This window comes from Suncus etruscus, chromosome 3 (assembly GCF_024139225.1).
Source record: "Suncus etruscus isolate mSunEtr1 chromosome 3, mSunEtr1.pri.cur, whole genome shotgun sequence".
In the NCBI taxonomy this organism is placed as follows: domain Eukaryota; kingdom Metazoa; phylum Chordata; class Mammalia; order Eulipotyphla; family Soricidae; genus Suncus; species Suncus etruscus.
The window spans coordinates 167360488-167376966 of NC_064850.1; positions in this window are offsets into that span (position 1 = coordinate 167360488).

The window sequence follows — 16479 nt, forward strand, 5'->3', positions numbered from 1 at the left end:
TTAATAAAATAAATTAAATAAAATTGTCACATGTCAAGCTAATACAATTAATGATAGTAAAAGTCACAATTTACAACATTTATGTAAGTAGAGCTAGCCTTCTCTCTTTATGTAAAAAATTAGCATATGATAGTATCCAGGATATATGCATGCTTTTTTATTCATTATATAACTACTTGTGATCATAAATTTTTACTGGTTTAAGATAAGTTTGTAGATTACTATATATCTTTTTGGGTTCCATACATTCATAATATTCAGTTTCATAAAAACTCTGGTATAATTGTAAGAGATGCACATATTTGATTTACCTAGCTCTAGCCAAAGATAATAATTTCAAATATAGTCATTTTTATGATGAGTGGGTGTATTAAAATATGCATACATATAGACAAATACTGTTCGATAACATGAAAAGGTAAAAAATGTATCAGAATTTTTGTGGCTTTAGTTTAAAATGTCACTTATAATGGTAATATATTTGTCAGAGTTAGCTTTGTGTGTCATAACAAAATACAAATGATTGTTGGCAGAAACAACATAATCATCTCACAGTCAGAGTCTTAAGTTGGAGAACAAGATTACAGAAGTTTATGTTCCAGTATTAGCACAGTTACTAACTTACAGAGAATTTTCCTTTTCACTATATTCTCATTAAGGTAGAAGAGGAGATAGAGAGAGAGAGAGAGACAGAATAGAAAGAGAGAGAGCTGTCTGGTATTCTAAGGCAGTAATTCTCTGATAAGTGTCCTATCCTCATTATTACCCTAATTATTTCTTAAATATGCCATCTATAAATTTTATCATAGTGAAAATCATAGCTTCAATTTTAGAAAGACAAACAATTTTATAGGATTTTCTAAAAATTACTTTTATAAAAATTTGAAAAGGTAATTAAGTTAAGATTTAAATTAAGAATTTTAATGGAGCAAAATAGTTTTATTAAAATAATTTAGAGAGATATAAGGGTAGAGAAAAAATAGATTGAGATGTACTCAAAATATTACTCATTTTTCTGCAGGTCAGAGAAAAGCAGAGAATAGCTTTTGTGCAAAGATAATATATAATTTCTTGAACTGCAGTTCTCTGCATAAATAAAAGTGAATCTGGTTGTTTTCACAGGGAAAGCCATGCAATCATGATAGCCTTTTCATATTCTTATTATAAACTTCAGCTTTATAACTTTAAACTATAAATTTTAAACTTTAAATTTTAAAATTTAAAAACTTTATTACCAGAGCCCCTTGCCTACCTACCAACATTTACTCTCAGTGATCTTATCCCCTTAAATCCTTAAAGAGTAGCTACATGGGCAAAGGTCTCTTTTTTGTCATTTCATTCTGACAAAAGTACATAGAACTGCCTAGGTAAGGGTATGAAATTTCATTCCTAGAATTAGTTTAAAATTAACTAATGTATCTGAACTTTTGAATTTATTTTTTGTTGGGGTGAATTTACAAGGTCCCTGTGCCACTCTTGGGCTACTCAGCCAAGCAGACATGTAGACATTAACTCCCCAAAACAAGCAGCTTCTTGAGCCCCGAGGCCCGGACCACTCTGGAGGCTCTCGGTATCTGCAGACTGATCTGGTGAAAAAGTATTTTCTTACTAAATTCTTATTTTGTTTGGTATTTCTATTTTAGGTTTTCAAATTTTGGGTCCATACCTAGTAGAGATCAAAGTTTACTCCTATGTTCATTAATCACTCCAGTAAGGCTCAGGAAACTATGTTACACACAGTGTTGAAGGCCAGGTACTGTGTGCAAGACAAGCTCATTACCTGCTGTACTAATGTACTAGGTCTCTGTACCCTGTAGTAGAATTTTTGTTTGTTTGTTTGTTTGTTTTTTGGGCCACACCTGGTGACACTCAGGGGTCACTCCTGGCTTGGGGGACCATATGGGACGGGGGAGGGGGATCAAACTGAGTTCATCCTTGATCAGCCTCGTGAAAGGCAAATGCCCTACCACTGTGTTATAGCTTTGGCCCCTGAAGTGGATTCTTATATATTAAATGCTTGCAATTGAAATTAGGACATTCTACAGTGCTCGAGGCTACTCCTGGTTAAGTTTAAGGGATCATAGAATGTTAAGGATTGAACTTAGACTTCCTGTTTGCAAAGGATATGCTTTCTTTATTGAGGGTGAACATTACTCTTGTATATGTGCTCAGGTATAACTCTTGAGGAAAACCGGGACACAAAATGTACAATGACAAGGATTAAATTGGTGATCCATGTACAAAGCAAGTTTCTAAACCCCTGTACTTCTTTTTAATTGTTCAGAAGAGCTACACTTAATTATTAAATAAACAAATGCTTAATTATAATTCAGTATTTTGCATATGGCAAACTATAATCAGTTTTACTCTTTTAGCATATAAGTGGATTTATTTGTGAGTTCATGGGTTCTTGAGAATTTTATGAAAGATTTGCATATACAACTCAGATGCTTAAGTGTCTAAGTTACAGTTCAAGTAAATGGGTCCTGATCGCTCATGAAGAGGTTACTCATCAAGTTTCTGGATGCCTGGTCAAGTCTACAGTATCCTAAATCCTGTCCATGGTCAGCTGGTCACCTCCAGTGTATGTTGGCACAGTCTTGTCCTAAAGCCATTCTCTATCCAAAGCATTCTTCTTAGTTAAAATCCACAGCTGGAACCGTGTCATTTATGTCCTCTTGCTGGTGTTTGTTGCACTTTACCCTGTACAGGTATCAGGAGGACTATACTCTACTGACTTCCTTTTATATGTATTTCCTTAGTCTGAGCCCACTTCCACTTGTCAGTGGTTGAGACCATCCTGTTCTGCTGTTTATAGGGAGAGTGTTAAGTGGCAAAGAACTCTTTTTAGAACTAGGTCTCCTTTTATTGCTACTGCCCCCTAAACTATCGCATTATCTATTTTAATCAGATAAAATGACAAATTGCATTATCTAGTTGTGCCTTTCTTCCACTCTGGTTATCTCAGTTCTTATCTATAAATATAATTCGATGGTATATGCCAACATCTCCTCAGAGAACCATACTGCAAGAGAGTATTATTATTGTAATACTACTCGTTTTCTTTTTTTTTTTTTTTTTTGGTTTTTTTTTGGGGCCACACTCTGTGACGCTCAGGGGTTACTCCTGGCCATGCGCTCAGAAGTTGCTCCTGGCTTCTTGGGGGACCACATGGGACGCCGGGGGATCGAACCGCGGTCCGTCCTAGGCTAGCGCAGGCACCTTACCTCCAGCGCCACCGCCCGGCCCCTACTCGTTTTCTTATTTTACTTTTCCAGTCTCTCCAAATAGATGTCTTTTAGCATTGTACATAATTAAATATTTCACTAAGAAAAGTTGAGAATTCTCAATCTCTGACTGTAATACTATGGTACTATAATACTCAGTTCAATTTTGACAAAACATTTAGTTATTATTTTAGGCAGGGTTCCTAATAGAAACAGGGCCAATAATATATGTATGTTTATGTGTACATGTACATGTATCTGTTCTTCTGGAGTCAAAAAGCAATTGTTCCAAGATTCTGAGCGCTTAGTCCTTACTTATTTTATGTGAGACTCATTAAGCCTCATATATTCACAATTTGCAATGTGTGTTCTAATTCCTTAAAAACTCTCTCACTCTTTCCTTTATTTTATTTATCCAATTTTAATTGGGTATTATGATTTATGTATTATTAATAATTTTATTCCTCTTTTTTCTCAAATATCTTTCCCATTTTTCCTTCATCCACTGTTTGAATCATTTATTACACTAATATTGTTTGTCACTAATTAGAGGTACAATGATATGCTGCCCATTTTGAGTGTCTCTGTGTATTAAACATCATACTATGCTTTATAGATAAAGCAGACTCTGTCATTATCTCTCACATGGAATCACAAATAGTTGTGAATATACAAATGCAATAAATCTATAGGTATACCAGACAATAGAGTTCAGTGAAGTGTTAGGATTTAAGTAGATCTCAGTATACTTAGCAATCAGTAAGCAATAAAAACAAGATCTAACTATGGTTGAAATTATCTTATGTGAAACCACTATGCTATTCTGCTATTCACTGAAGTCACATAGATCAGGAGCCTTCAAACTTCATGCTCATTTTATTTTACTACCTAGAAAATGTTTATCAGATAAAGAGATTCATTACCCAAAGAAGGAATATAAAAATAATATAATCACTGTATCTTATAAGACAGATCCCTACATTTATTTATGCATGCATATTATATACTGTATATTATATTAGATCAAAAAGTGACACTGAATGGGTTCTTATAATATTCTTTGTGGATTATGATTTGTAAACAAATCTTAGAGTTGAACATGAAGTCTATACCTAATGAACTCTAGTAAATGGTTTTAAATTAAGATGACTTTTGAATGTTGTTCCAAAACACATTGATACAAGATAATAAGGAAGAGACAATTTTTCCAGATCAAATGTCTCATAATAACAGGTCACAAAAAAATTCTCTCTTTCACTCATCATTTTGGAGAAAATGGCTGTCATATCTGGCAGTGTTCGGGGGTCACTCTTGCCCCTGCACTCACAAATTACTCCTGACTGTCTCAGGAGACAATATGTAGTGGTGAGGATTGAACCTAGATCAGGAGCATGCAAAAATAAAAAAAAAACATATCCATTGTACTATCACTTCATCCCATCACTCTCCTTTTAAATTTCAACATTATTGGGCTTATAGTAGCCCTGTAGAAAACACATAACAAAGACTTCATAAACTAGGGGACCCAATTAATACACCTATATTTTCACATTTCTGGAGGTGAATTGTCAGGGTTCATATTAATAAATATCATTGATCACCAACTTGGAAATTTCAACACTCGAAAGTATTAATATGCAATATCTAATTTCACTCAATAAGTAGCCATAATCTTATCCTAATCACATGCATATGCCCCAATTCCTAATACTATTAAATTAGAAGTTATTGTTTAATACATGAATTTGGAAGATGTGGAGAACTTAGACAATGGTGATTTCTTGCAAGTATTATGCCAAATATCCAGTCTAAATTCTCTAAATTCCTAACAACATAATCTTAATTAATATATACATACATACTAACTCTTACTTTCAAGTCATGGTTCGATCATCCCTTAAATTAACATGTTCTTTTGTTTTTTGTATGTTAGCTGTGCCATACCTACTAGTTTTAGATTATTGTGAAACTTACAGAAGTTCTTTCACATAAGATTTTTTGAGTATACTGTCTTTTATTTCATCTTGTATGAGAACCTTCTATTTACCTTCTTGAAAATGTTCAACTTCAGCTTTATTTTGACTTTTAAGTGATGCTTTATGAAAGTCTATTTTGAGGCACAAGAAAATGAAAGGAATAATGTAATATAAATTCAATACTTATCAGGTTAGCATCAAGTATCTTACACAATCTGTTCCAGAACTATATTTCTAGCAATATTCTTCCTGATATTTCAGGGAGCATATACCACTTCCACAATTCAAAATTTCTTTTGTTCAAATTGTTTAAACCCTCCTATAGTTATATTTTCTTCATTTCCTCTAATATTCTCCCACAATGTTTCATCTCCATATATACTAAGAACTATATAAAATTTAGATATTATTTACTTATGCTTTCTAGCTTAACGTGTTCTTGAGCAGAGTTTGGAAGAATGAACTGAACCTTGTTTAAATAGATATCAGAAGAGTATATTAAACTGTAAAAATTTAATTTAAAAGGAAAAAAGAAATGGCAGCATAAAAAGAACTACATTTGATTGGGCTAATCTCTAAGTAAATCAATAATTAAAATGGATTACAAAATATAGTGGAATGAACAAGTAAAATGGGACAAAATCAAAGGGGAGCAAGAGAGAGTATAGGGGTGAAGGTGAATGACTTGCAAGTGACTGACACCATTTCTTTTTCTAGAACAACATTGTCTTTTGAGCACTGTCAGGCCATGCATGGAGGCTCATGGACATGTCATAGGATGTCACTATGATGTCCCTGAGCACTGTTAGGCATGATCCTTGAGGCCTCAAAATCAAAGAAGTAGCAAGATAAGCCCAGACCTGAGCAGCACCAACTCCTTGATCCTTTGTATCGAATCACCAGAGCACTTTGCTGAGAATTGCAAGGATGGATTGAAAGTGCAATTCAATTGCAAGGTGGCTCTCGAGAATCACCTCCCAAAATATCTAAAAGCGCCAAATATATATTTGCTAGATTTTAAACTTGCCAGAAACAGATAAAATTTTAAATTAAGTAGTACGATCAGTCTTTTTTTCTTCTTACATGATTGATACTTGCATATAGATATTTATGACAACTGGAGACTACAGCTTTTCCCTTTATAAATATTTTCCCTTTTATTTTCATTAACCAAAAGTAAATTTATGCATTGGCCATTAACATCCTAGAAGGCAAAAATTAATCCTAGTTAAAAGAAAGACTTGAATGATACCTGCTGGGAAAGGCTATTATAGGTGAGAAGTCTTGAGAGCTCTGAGGTTCTGAACCTCAAACTTAAACTTACTAAGGAGAGATAAGATAGATATGTATGTAACCTGAGGTTAGTTTTCCACCTGGAAAGGAAATGGTCTTTTTGTTTTATTTTGTTTTTTTTTTGTTTGTTTGTTTTTGGGTCAGAAGTCACTCCTGGTAGGCACAAGGGACCATATTGGATGCTGGGATTCGAACCACAGTCTGTACTGGATCTGCTGTGCTCAAGGCAAATAAATGCCCTACCGCTGTGCTATCTCTCTGGCCCCGGAAATGGTCTTTTTATTTTAGATTCTACGTGTATTATTTTTGTTTATCCTCTCATGTACACATAGAACATCAAACAAACCCTAGCTTTTAGTGTTTCATACTTGTGCGGTAAGGGACTTCTGCTGCAGTACCAAAATGGTCAGAATTGTTGTTAGGTCAGTTTACCCGAGTCAGCTCTTGAAGGCCTCTACTAGCCCTGTGGGATCAGCATATGAAACCTATATTATGTGAACTGATCTCTCTGTCTTTCTATATGTGAGAAGAGTCTTGTGTTTATTGTGTTGTGTTTTTATAACTGACTGAAATACCAGCAACTAGGTAAGCATAAGTCTTTATATTTTTCTTCCTTATTGTCATTGTCTCCATGTAGTTTAAGTCTTCATTTGGCAGTATTTATAGGAATATAATGTTCTTCTTATCAGTAAGCCACAATATAGTGTCTAACTTTTCGCTGTCAATAAATAAAATAGCTAAAAAAGGGTTTGTAAAGTTTACTGACCTCAGTTGACTAGACAATTAAAATATATCAAATAATACTCTATACTGGTCAAGAGAATGAGAGAAATGATATGTGCTGGGCTCAGGCCTTTATTAAATTCAATGTTTCTATTTACTCAGTATCAACCCTCAATATCTTAAGAAAGACATGCCAGGGTTATTCACTGCTCTCAGTAAGTGATGAGATTTGAGAAGCAAAATTCCTTCATGGAGGCAATGAGCCCAACTCAGCTTATTTTTCATTTTTTTTGGTTGCCTTTATACATGGATAGTGGGATGACTCATTGAGATATCTACCTAAGCTTATTTCCTTTCCCATAGTTTCTGTGAGGCCAGATTGACCAGTAATGCCACCAACTAGACAGATTCAGGGGCAGAAAGGAACCTTGAATATCTAATTACACAAAATTGTAATTGGGGTAATTGCAGTATAATAGGACAAATTGCTTCTGGCTATCTCTCAATTTCCTTTTTCTTTAGATTATCATCTCTAGAAAAGACCTTTTTATTCATTACCTCAGTCCTACTGCTGAGATTGATGTAGATAAAACACAAATATTCCATGACCAGCCAGACCCAATTTTGGTTCCAGCAACAGTAAAACCATAACTCTCTGAAGTTCTAATATAGCATTTCTATTCATAACTTATTTTTATCTCTATTAAAGAACTGTCCTGCTGGTCTCCCAATTAGAAGATCTACTCTTGAGAAATAGACACTAATTTTTAATTTAAAAAATTTCTCCCACATTATTAGTACTCTCTTAATTAGTACAGAATAGGTGCCTAGGTCATATTTATTAATTTTATGTAAATTATTATAATATTTATGAAAAATAATACAATAGAGTCACCATGGGCCTGAGTAAAAAAAATAAGATGACTTTCTTCAAGGTCACAAGGGAGGCAAGGAAAATACATATACTTAAGACTGAAGGTATAACTGAATTTTCATTTAATTGAGATGTTTGGGGAATCGTCAAAGATTTTGCTGTGCCATTATGGACAGCTGCTAAAAATGCTAAAGGTAAACAATCACCTGAAAGATATATTTGCTTGCATGTAGTGGGAAACAGCAGCTCATTAGCTCTCTGCTTAGCTCGTTAACTCACCAGCTCGTTAGCCCTCTGCTCGTTAACTACTTAGCTCTGATTAGCTCTGCTCACTTCTTCCTCCTATCACTCACAGTGTGAATGAACTGTAAATCTGCCAGAGCAACAGATGGCCATTCCAGGTCCAGGGAGGGAATTCAGGACATGGAGGATGGAGCCTTTCTAGATTTTTCTGACCTTGAAAAATATTTCATTTTATTGAAGTTTGTAGATGATGGCTTGGCTGCATCATGAAAGAAATTGGCACTGTTTTTATTTAAATATGCACTGGAGTTCCTTAAATGAATTCCCTAGGATGTTTCAAATGTGCAAATATAAGGCCATGTTTTGTTAGAATGCTTGTTGGCAGTGGTCTAATTGATACATGGGGACTTGAAAACACAAGGAAAGTGGCCAGAAAGATAGTACAGTGGGTAGGGCGCTTGCCTTGCACAGCAGACTGGAGTTTGATCCCTGGCACAACATGTGGCATTCTGAGACCTGCCATCAATGATTCCTAAGTCCAGAAACAGAAATAAACTTCAACCATCACTGGGTCAGCCAAAAATGAATACCACCAAAAACAAACAACAACACGAGGGAAGTCAAAGTATTTATGAGTCGTTTATTAATGGTTTGTCACATGCTTTGCTCTGTGCTGGATATTTGTATGTAATTCAATAAATGTCCTCTAAGAAAATACGTGAAAGAAACCGTATTTAAGCAAACAAACTCTTGAAAAAAATAACCTCAGTTCTTATTTAAAATAAAGTTATATGGCACATAACACATATGTTGGCTGGTTCACATAATACATTTTATATGCTATATATTTTATATCTTTCTATCTGAGGACAAAGCCAGTTATACTCTCTGAGTACTACTGAAGGTGACCCATTCCCACCTATATCAAAAAGCACAAGTTTTAATTATTAATATTAAAAATTTTATTAGGGACAGGAGAGATAGCATGGAGGTACAGCACTTTCCTTGCATGCAAAAGGACGGTGGTTAGAATCCCGGCATCCCATATGGTCCCCAAGCCTGACAGGAGTGATTTCTGAGCATAGAGCTAGGAATAACCCTTGAACGCTGCTGGGTGTGATTTCCCCCCCCGCAAAAAAAAACATAAACCTCAAGAAATATTTTCAAGAAGAAAATTGGCTTCCATTGCCTTAGTAAGCAAAATTATGCACTGTTAGAGTGACTATGGTCTATAGTTATTTTATTTTAAAAAAACAATTTATCATACCTTCAGTAACTCTTTTTTGTTTTCAATCTACTTTACTTCAAGTATTCAAGACTTGAAAATCATATTTTAGAAAAGATGAGATTTTGGCCACCTTTGAATGTTTCTCTACTCTTTTGTCTTCTGAAACTCTTCTGAGAGGGCCAAGAAGGGCCCAGCAAAAACTGTCTCCTAGAGGCAAACAACCAAGCAGAAAGGCCAAGAAAGACTGACCAAGTGAAAACTGGCTACCAGAGGTGCCCCGGCAGAAAGGTAAATCCTTTGTCTGTGACAGCTGGTGGGAGGGGTCTGTCCCTGCTGTGAGATTACCAACTGAGAAAAACTGAGAGCAACTGTCGCCTTGGGGTGTTTCTCTACTCTTCTGTCTCCTAAAACTCTCCTGAGAGGGCCAAAAGGGTTACAGCAAAAAATGTCTCCTACAGGTGCCCAAGCAAAAAGGTCAAGAAATAGTGAGTGAGTGAAAACCAGATACTAGTGGTGCCCTAGTAGAAAAGTAGATCTTTTATCTGTGAAGGCAGGTGAGAGGGGTCTGCCTCTGCTGTGAGATTACCAACTGGAAGAAACTGAAGGGACCTGTCGCCTTTGCGTGTTTCTCTACTCTTCTGTCTCCTGAAACTCTCCTGAGAGGGCAAAAAGGGCGCAGCAAAAACTCTCTCTTAGAGGCTCCAGAAGAACTCCACTTTACTTTGGGGCCACACATAGCGCATATGAAGCCACCATAACATGCAGAAAAAAACCACACTACAAGTGTGACAAGGGGAAACCTTGCAGGCAAACAACATGCACAGAGAATGCACAGAGTGATAGCTCTGATGACCCAAAACATACCAACCATCAAATAAATTTCTCAGATAAGAAATTTAGTATAGAAATATGGAGGATCTTCATGGAAATCAAAGAAAACATAGCTCTTGCCGAACAAAACACAAAGAGAGAAATTCAGAAAACTTCAAACTGAAATAGCAGATTTGAAAAACATGGTAGCTGAACTGAAAACCTGAATGGAAAGCCTCTCCAACAAAATAGCCGCAGCCAAGGAAAGAATCAGTGAACTTGAAGAGGAACAATTCCATACAACAAAAGAGATTGGGAAAGAAACTTAAGGCAAATGAACAGACAATGGTAAAAGTACTCAAAGAATGTGAACAGATTAAAATAGAAGTCTTTGGTAAACTCAACAGAAACAACATAAGAATCACTCGAGTCCCAGAGGCCCAGGAAGGGGATACCCAGGAAGAATAAAACAGACAAAGACATCATCACAGATAAACTTCCAGAGCTAAAGACTACATGCAATCAAATCCTGCATGTCCAAAGAGTACCAGCTAAAAGAGACCCAAAGAAAACCCTCCAAAATACTTCCTAGTCACAATGATGAATCCGACAGATAAAGAAAGAATACTGAAAGCAGCAATATCAAAAAGGTAAATTACATTCAAAGGAGCATCCTTAATATTTACAGCAGACCTGTCACAAGAAACTCTCAATGCCAGAAGACAGTGGTGGGATATTGTGACCATATTGAATGAAATGGATGCTTCACCTAGAATATAGCACCCAGCCCGACTCACATTAAGGTTTGAAGGAAGGATACATAGCTCCACTGATTAGCAACAGCTAAGAAATTTTACATATGCAAAACCAACTTTAAAGGAAAAACTGAAAGACAAGACAAACCAACAGACACACCAAACTTATACACAAAGATGACATTAAATCTCATGACAACCATCTCCTTCAATGTCAGTGGACTAAATGCAACAATTAAGAGACACAGAGTTGCTAAATGGATCAAAAAGATGAATCCAACCTTCTGCTGCCTACAAGAAACACACATGAATAGTCAGAACAAACATAGACTCAAAATCAAAAGCTGGAGGAAAATCATCCTAGAAAACACAACCCTAAAAAGCTGGAGTGGTCATATTATTATCAGATGACACAAAATTTAGACTCAGAAAATCTGTAAGGGAAAAAGATGGACACTTTGTACTCATCAAGGGATATGTACAACAAGAAAAAATCACACTACTAAACATATACACAGCCAATGAGAGAACAGCAAAATATCTAATACAATTATAGACAAATTGGAAACAGGATATCAATAATAACACAATAATTTTGGGAGACTTCAACACGGCCCTGTCAACAATTGATAGGTCAACCAGACTGAAACCCAACAAAAGTCTACTAGCCCTGAAAAGAGAAAAGGAAGAAGGAGGCCTAGTATTTATAAATAGGACATTAAATTTTCCTATGGATGTACATGGAGTTTATTATGCAGAGTGAAATAAGTCAGAGGGAGAGAGATAGATGCAGAATAGTCTCATGGACTATGGGTTTTAAGAAAAATAAAAGGTATTCTTGCACTAATTCTCAGAGACAAAGAAAGGAGGGGTTGAAGGTCCAGCTCAGGACATGAAGCTCACCCCAAAGTGATCATAACAATGTGAATGAATGAGGGAAGTTGAAAGCCTGTCTTAAGTACAGGTGGGGGTGGGGGTAGGGTGGGGAGGAGGGATATTTGGGACACTGGTGATGGGAATGTTGCACTGTGAAGGGGGTGTTCTTTACATGACTGAAACCCAACTACAATCATGTTTGTAATCAAGTTGTTTAAAATAAATATTAATAAAAAAGAAATCATGCTTTGACTATAAAAATAATAAATTTATCTTATTAGTAATATGTTTAGTAAAATAGATGTATTTAAAATAGATGTATTTAAAAATAAAGATAAAAATTTACATATTGTTTTGATATCTTCCTTTTTTCTAACCACATATATTTCTTTACATCTATAATTATCCATATATTTGAGGTATTATCTAAAACTACACCTCATTCTATATTTATTGAATTACTAGGGAAGACTCTATGGAAACAAAAATCATCATTAAGATTTGAATGAGAGGCTGGCGAGATATCATGGAGGTAAGGTGTTTGCCTGGCATGCAGGTGGGTGGTGGTTCGAATCCCAGCTTCCCATATGGTCCCTGTAGCCTGCCTGTAGCGATTTCTGAGAGTAGAGCCAGGAGTAACCCCTGAGCGCTGCTGGGTGTGACCCAAAAATCAAAAACAAACAAACAAAAGATTTGAATGATACAGAATAGCAGGTAGGGCACCTAGCTTGTACATAACTGACCTAAGTAGGTTTGAACTCATGCATAATTTCTGAGTGTAAAAGCAGGACGTGATCCAAATATATATGTATATAAATGTGTGTGTATATATACATAAGTGTATAGATAGATAGATAGATAGTAGATAGATAGATAGATAGATAGATAGATAGATAGATAGATAGATAGATAGATAGATATGTTAGAGGTTAGAAGAGTATATCAATACAGAGTTAGGCTTGGCATACTGACAGTGGACTGGGTAGGAGAGTCCCCTAAAAACATCCTGAGCTTTGTGGAGCATTTGTGACTGAGAGAATTCTAGTAAAACTATCTTGAAGTGGGGGATAGACAGTAGTGGAGCAAAGAAATCTGGTTACCAGTTTATTTTGCCTTGCACTGTACTGTAAACTGGTCCTGCTTGCAGTGAAGAAACATTGGTAACCAAGCTTTCTTGTCTACTTGGCAATGCCTAGTAATTTTTAAGTCGTGCAGACAGTGTGTCTGTTGCTACTTCATTGTCTAAATTATTTTTTAATTAAAAAGAGAAAATAACAAAAATGAGAGACCTTTTTTAGATGCCTGGGGCTCTCTTATTTCTGCTGCAAGAACTTTCAAAAAGGAAAACATAAACAAAATCTATTTCCTGTCTACCCATAACAAACAGAAACTAAAAATACTGTGGCAACTGTACAATAGTTTAAGGTCAATGTATTCCCTCTTCATGGCTATGAAAACCTGACCTGAATAAGGCATTAAAATTCATAACACATGAAAATTAGGGAGTCCTGGAAGCACTTTCTTTTATATAAGTACACATTTTCTCTGCCTACATCTAGCATTTAAAGGAAACCATCCAGATAATTAAAATGCCTATAAATGAAATGTCAAAGTTAAATGTTTTTTTAAGTCTTAATGCTTAGGCAAAATGAAACCTTTATTCTAAAATAATATGCTTTAAATACTAGTGGTATCTTGTGAAGGGATAGAATAATTAAGGTTTGCTACATAAAATGGGTATATAGGTCTGCATGCTGCTCTACTCAGTAAGTAACCTTTATGAAGGGGAATGCAATAATCAGTGTGGACTTTTTGTCCTTAAATACTGTCATTATTTTAAACATGTATTTTGCTCTGTGGATAAAGTAAGCCATGCAATGAACATGAAGTAAATTAATCAGAGAATTAAATAGACTATTTGAGTTGGGTTAGATTTTGATTTGCTTTTTTGTGTATTTGGCTTCAGCTTCTTTCCCCCTTTATTTCTGGTAATGAAAGCTTTTATTTCCCCTGTCTTCTTTTGTTTTGTCACTTGGCTGTAGACTCCATGAGTTACATCCCTAGTAACTCTGACTATTTTTCATGCATGGTTTATTTATCTGGATTTTGAGACAGTTCAAGTGTATTACATTCTATTGGTCTATCAGTCAAAATATGTACCAATAAGAATCATGAAATGGGTAGTTCATTTTCCCAAGTATTCAATTGTTTTCTTGATGATTAGAATCGTATTTTCACAGATACTACTATTATTTAAAAACGTATGCTCAGACTTTATAGTTATTCCTTTGTCTATCAATGTAATGGAACATTCCATCTTTTTCATAAATGATAATGTTATTCACCATCAAAGCTGTTATAGTTTCTACCCAGAAAATGAATGACATATGCATAGGGTAGCATGTTAACACTCCAGTGAAAAGAACATACTTTTTTAAAAAAAACTCTTTAGCTTTTCATAAGACAGTCATAAATGCAATTGATTTTTTCTTCATTAAGACCATCTTTGAATTTCCATTGATAGAAAATTGGAGATAAGCATGAGTAATAGACTCTTATTGATGATGATACATGCGACAGTCCTGCAATTATTTTTTTTAATTTTTATTGTAAGAATTTATTCAAGAGACAAAATTGATTAACATAATGAGTTAAGCTAACATAACAATATAGTGACATAACATAACATATAATATAATTGATATAATAGTAATACATGTAAGTCAAAGAAAGTTTCTGATTAAAAACATTTTTTTCCATAATGGCTTACATATCTTTCACAGTAGTGTTTTAGGTACATATTAACATTGAATCAGGGGAATACCCATCACCAACTATGTCCTCCCCCCATTCCAGTTCCCTTTCTACAACCCATATAACCCACCATCACCCCCGGATTGCTAGAGTAGGTGGACCCCTCTTTGCCTGGCTTACTACTAGTGATCTCATATCTGTTTGGTCCTAAAAACCCTCGTTTTCTCTTCTATTTAAGAGGCAGAGCTAGAAAAATCAAGGCATGTGGTTTTGTTTGAAGGCCAGAAAAGCAATAGAATGGGGTACAAAATAAGAGGGAAAAAAAAAGAAGTCAAAAGTCAAATACGCTGAAAATGGGCTGAGTCTCTCTAGAGGCTTCAACCTCAGTTTAAGAGAGGATGTAAAAAAGGTAATTGAAATACCACAACAATACAAAAAATTATCGAATTAAATAACCGGTGAGCACTACAGCAATAAAGATAGGCACCACACAATAGTCTCGGTTCTGAAGTCAACTCATGCTCGAATGCAAAAAGAAAGAGAAAGACAAGACAAAATAAAAAAATAATATTGGAGACATCAACCGTAATCACACCAAAATAAAGACTTCAAAAGAATCGATCAATCAATAAATAAACATGTGGAAAAATGATTGTTTTGTGTTTTTTTTTCTCCTTTTCTTTATCCCCCTGCATAGGCACAGTAACTATTGGGGGTTATTGTAGAGGGAATTCCCTTGACCTAGGAGACACAGGGTTTCTCCACCCCTGAAATATACTGTCATGGGATTAACTCTAGACTCCTTGCATGATCATTTATTCTCCCCTTGCTGCTTTTGTGGTGTGCAGAGGACTTCTGCTTTGTCTTGGATGGTAAAATCAGACCTCTGTTTCTAGAGATCTTTGTGGCTGTGCAGCTCAGGGAATGGAGTTTATGAAGTCTTTCTTTGTGGTTCTAGCAGTTATGTTTCTTCAGTGTCGTTTTAATCCATCTTCTATAGTTGGTGTTCTTGGTCATTATGTTGCTCCTAGACTGGAGTCTGGGATAAAGTCTTTTGTTATGTTTCCAGAAGACCCGTTCAGTTGCGGTTGTCTCAGTCAACCTTCTGGAATTAGAGCTCTTCTTTGTTGAACAGATCATATTCCAAAAGCTAGGCTAGAGCTTTTTGTTGCTGTTGTTGTTGTTGTTGGTCCCTGGATGTGTACTGTCCAGTCTTGGTTGCAACAACCAGTATATAGCGATCTTGGCTTTTGCACATATCAAAGGGTGACCTGTTTTCTGATTTTGTCTTATCGATAGCTGATGAGGGAGGACAACTTGCTCTTAGATTAAGTTGTTCCCATTTCCTCTTTGTCAGGTTGTCAATTTAGGACTGGCTCATGTTGGTGTCAGAGCAGCATTGTAAATGCCCTGGAGGAGATTTGGTTCCTTGAGTTGTTGTGGAGAACTCTGTCGTATGTCTGGGATCCAGGAGTTAAGGCTGAACGGTCAGTGTCTAGTTCTCTGGAGCCTAAGTTGTTTCCACATGACATACATTCAGGGTGGGAGATGTCCCTGTGTAGTAAAAAAGTATGAGTTCTTATCCCTAGTAGATAAAGGCTTGTTTTTATACATACAATTTCCCCTTTGTTTAATATGTCTTTGCAGGAGGAAGTGGTGCTACCTTATATTGCTGGTGGATGTGGGGGGTGGAGAGAAAAGAAACCAGACTCCCGACAAA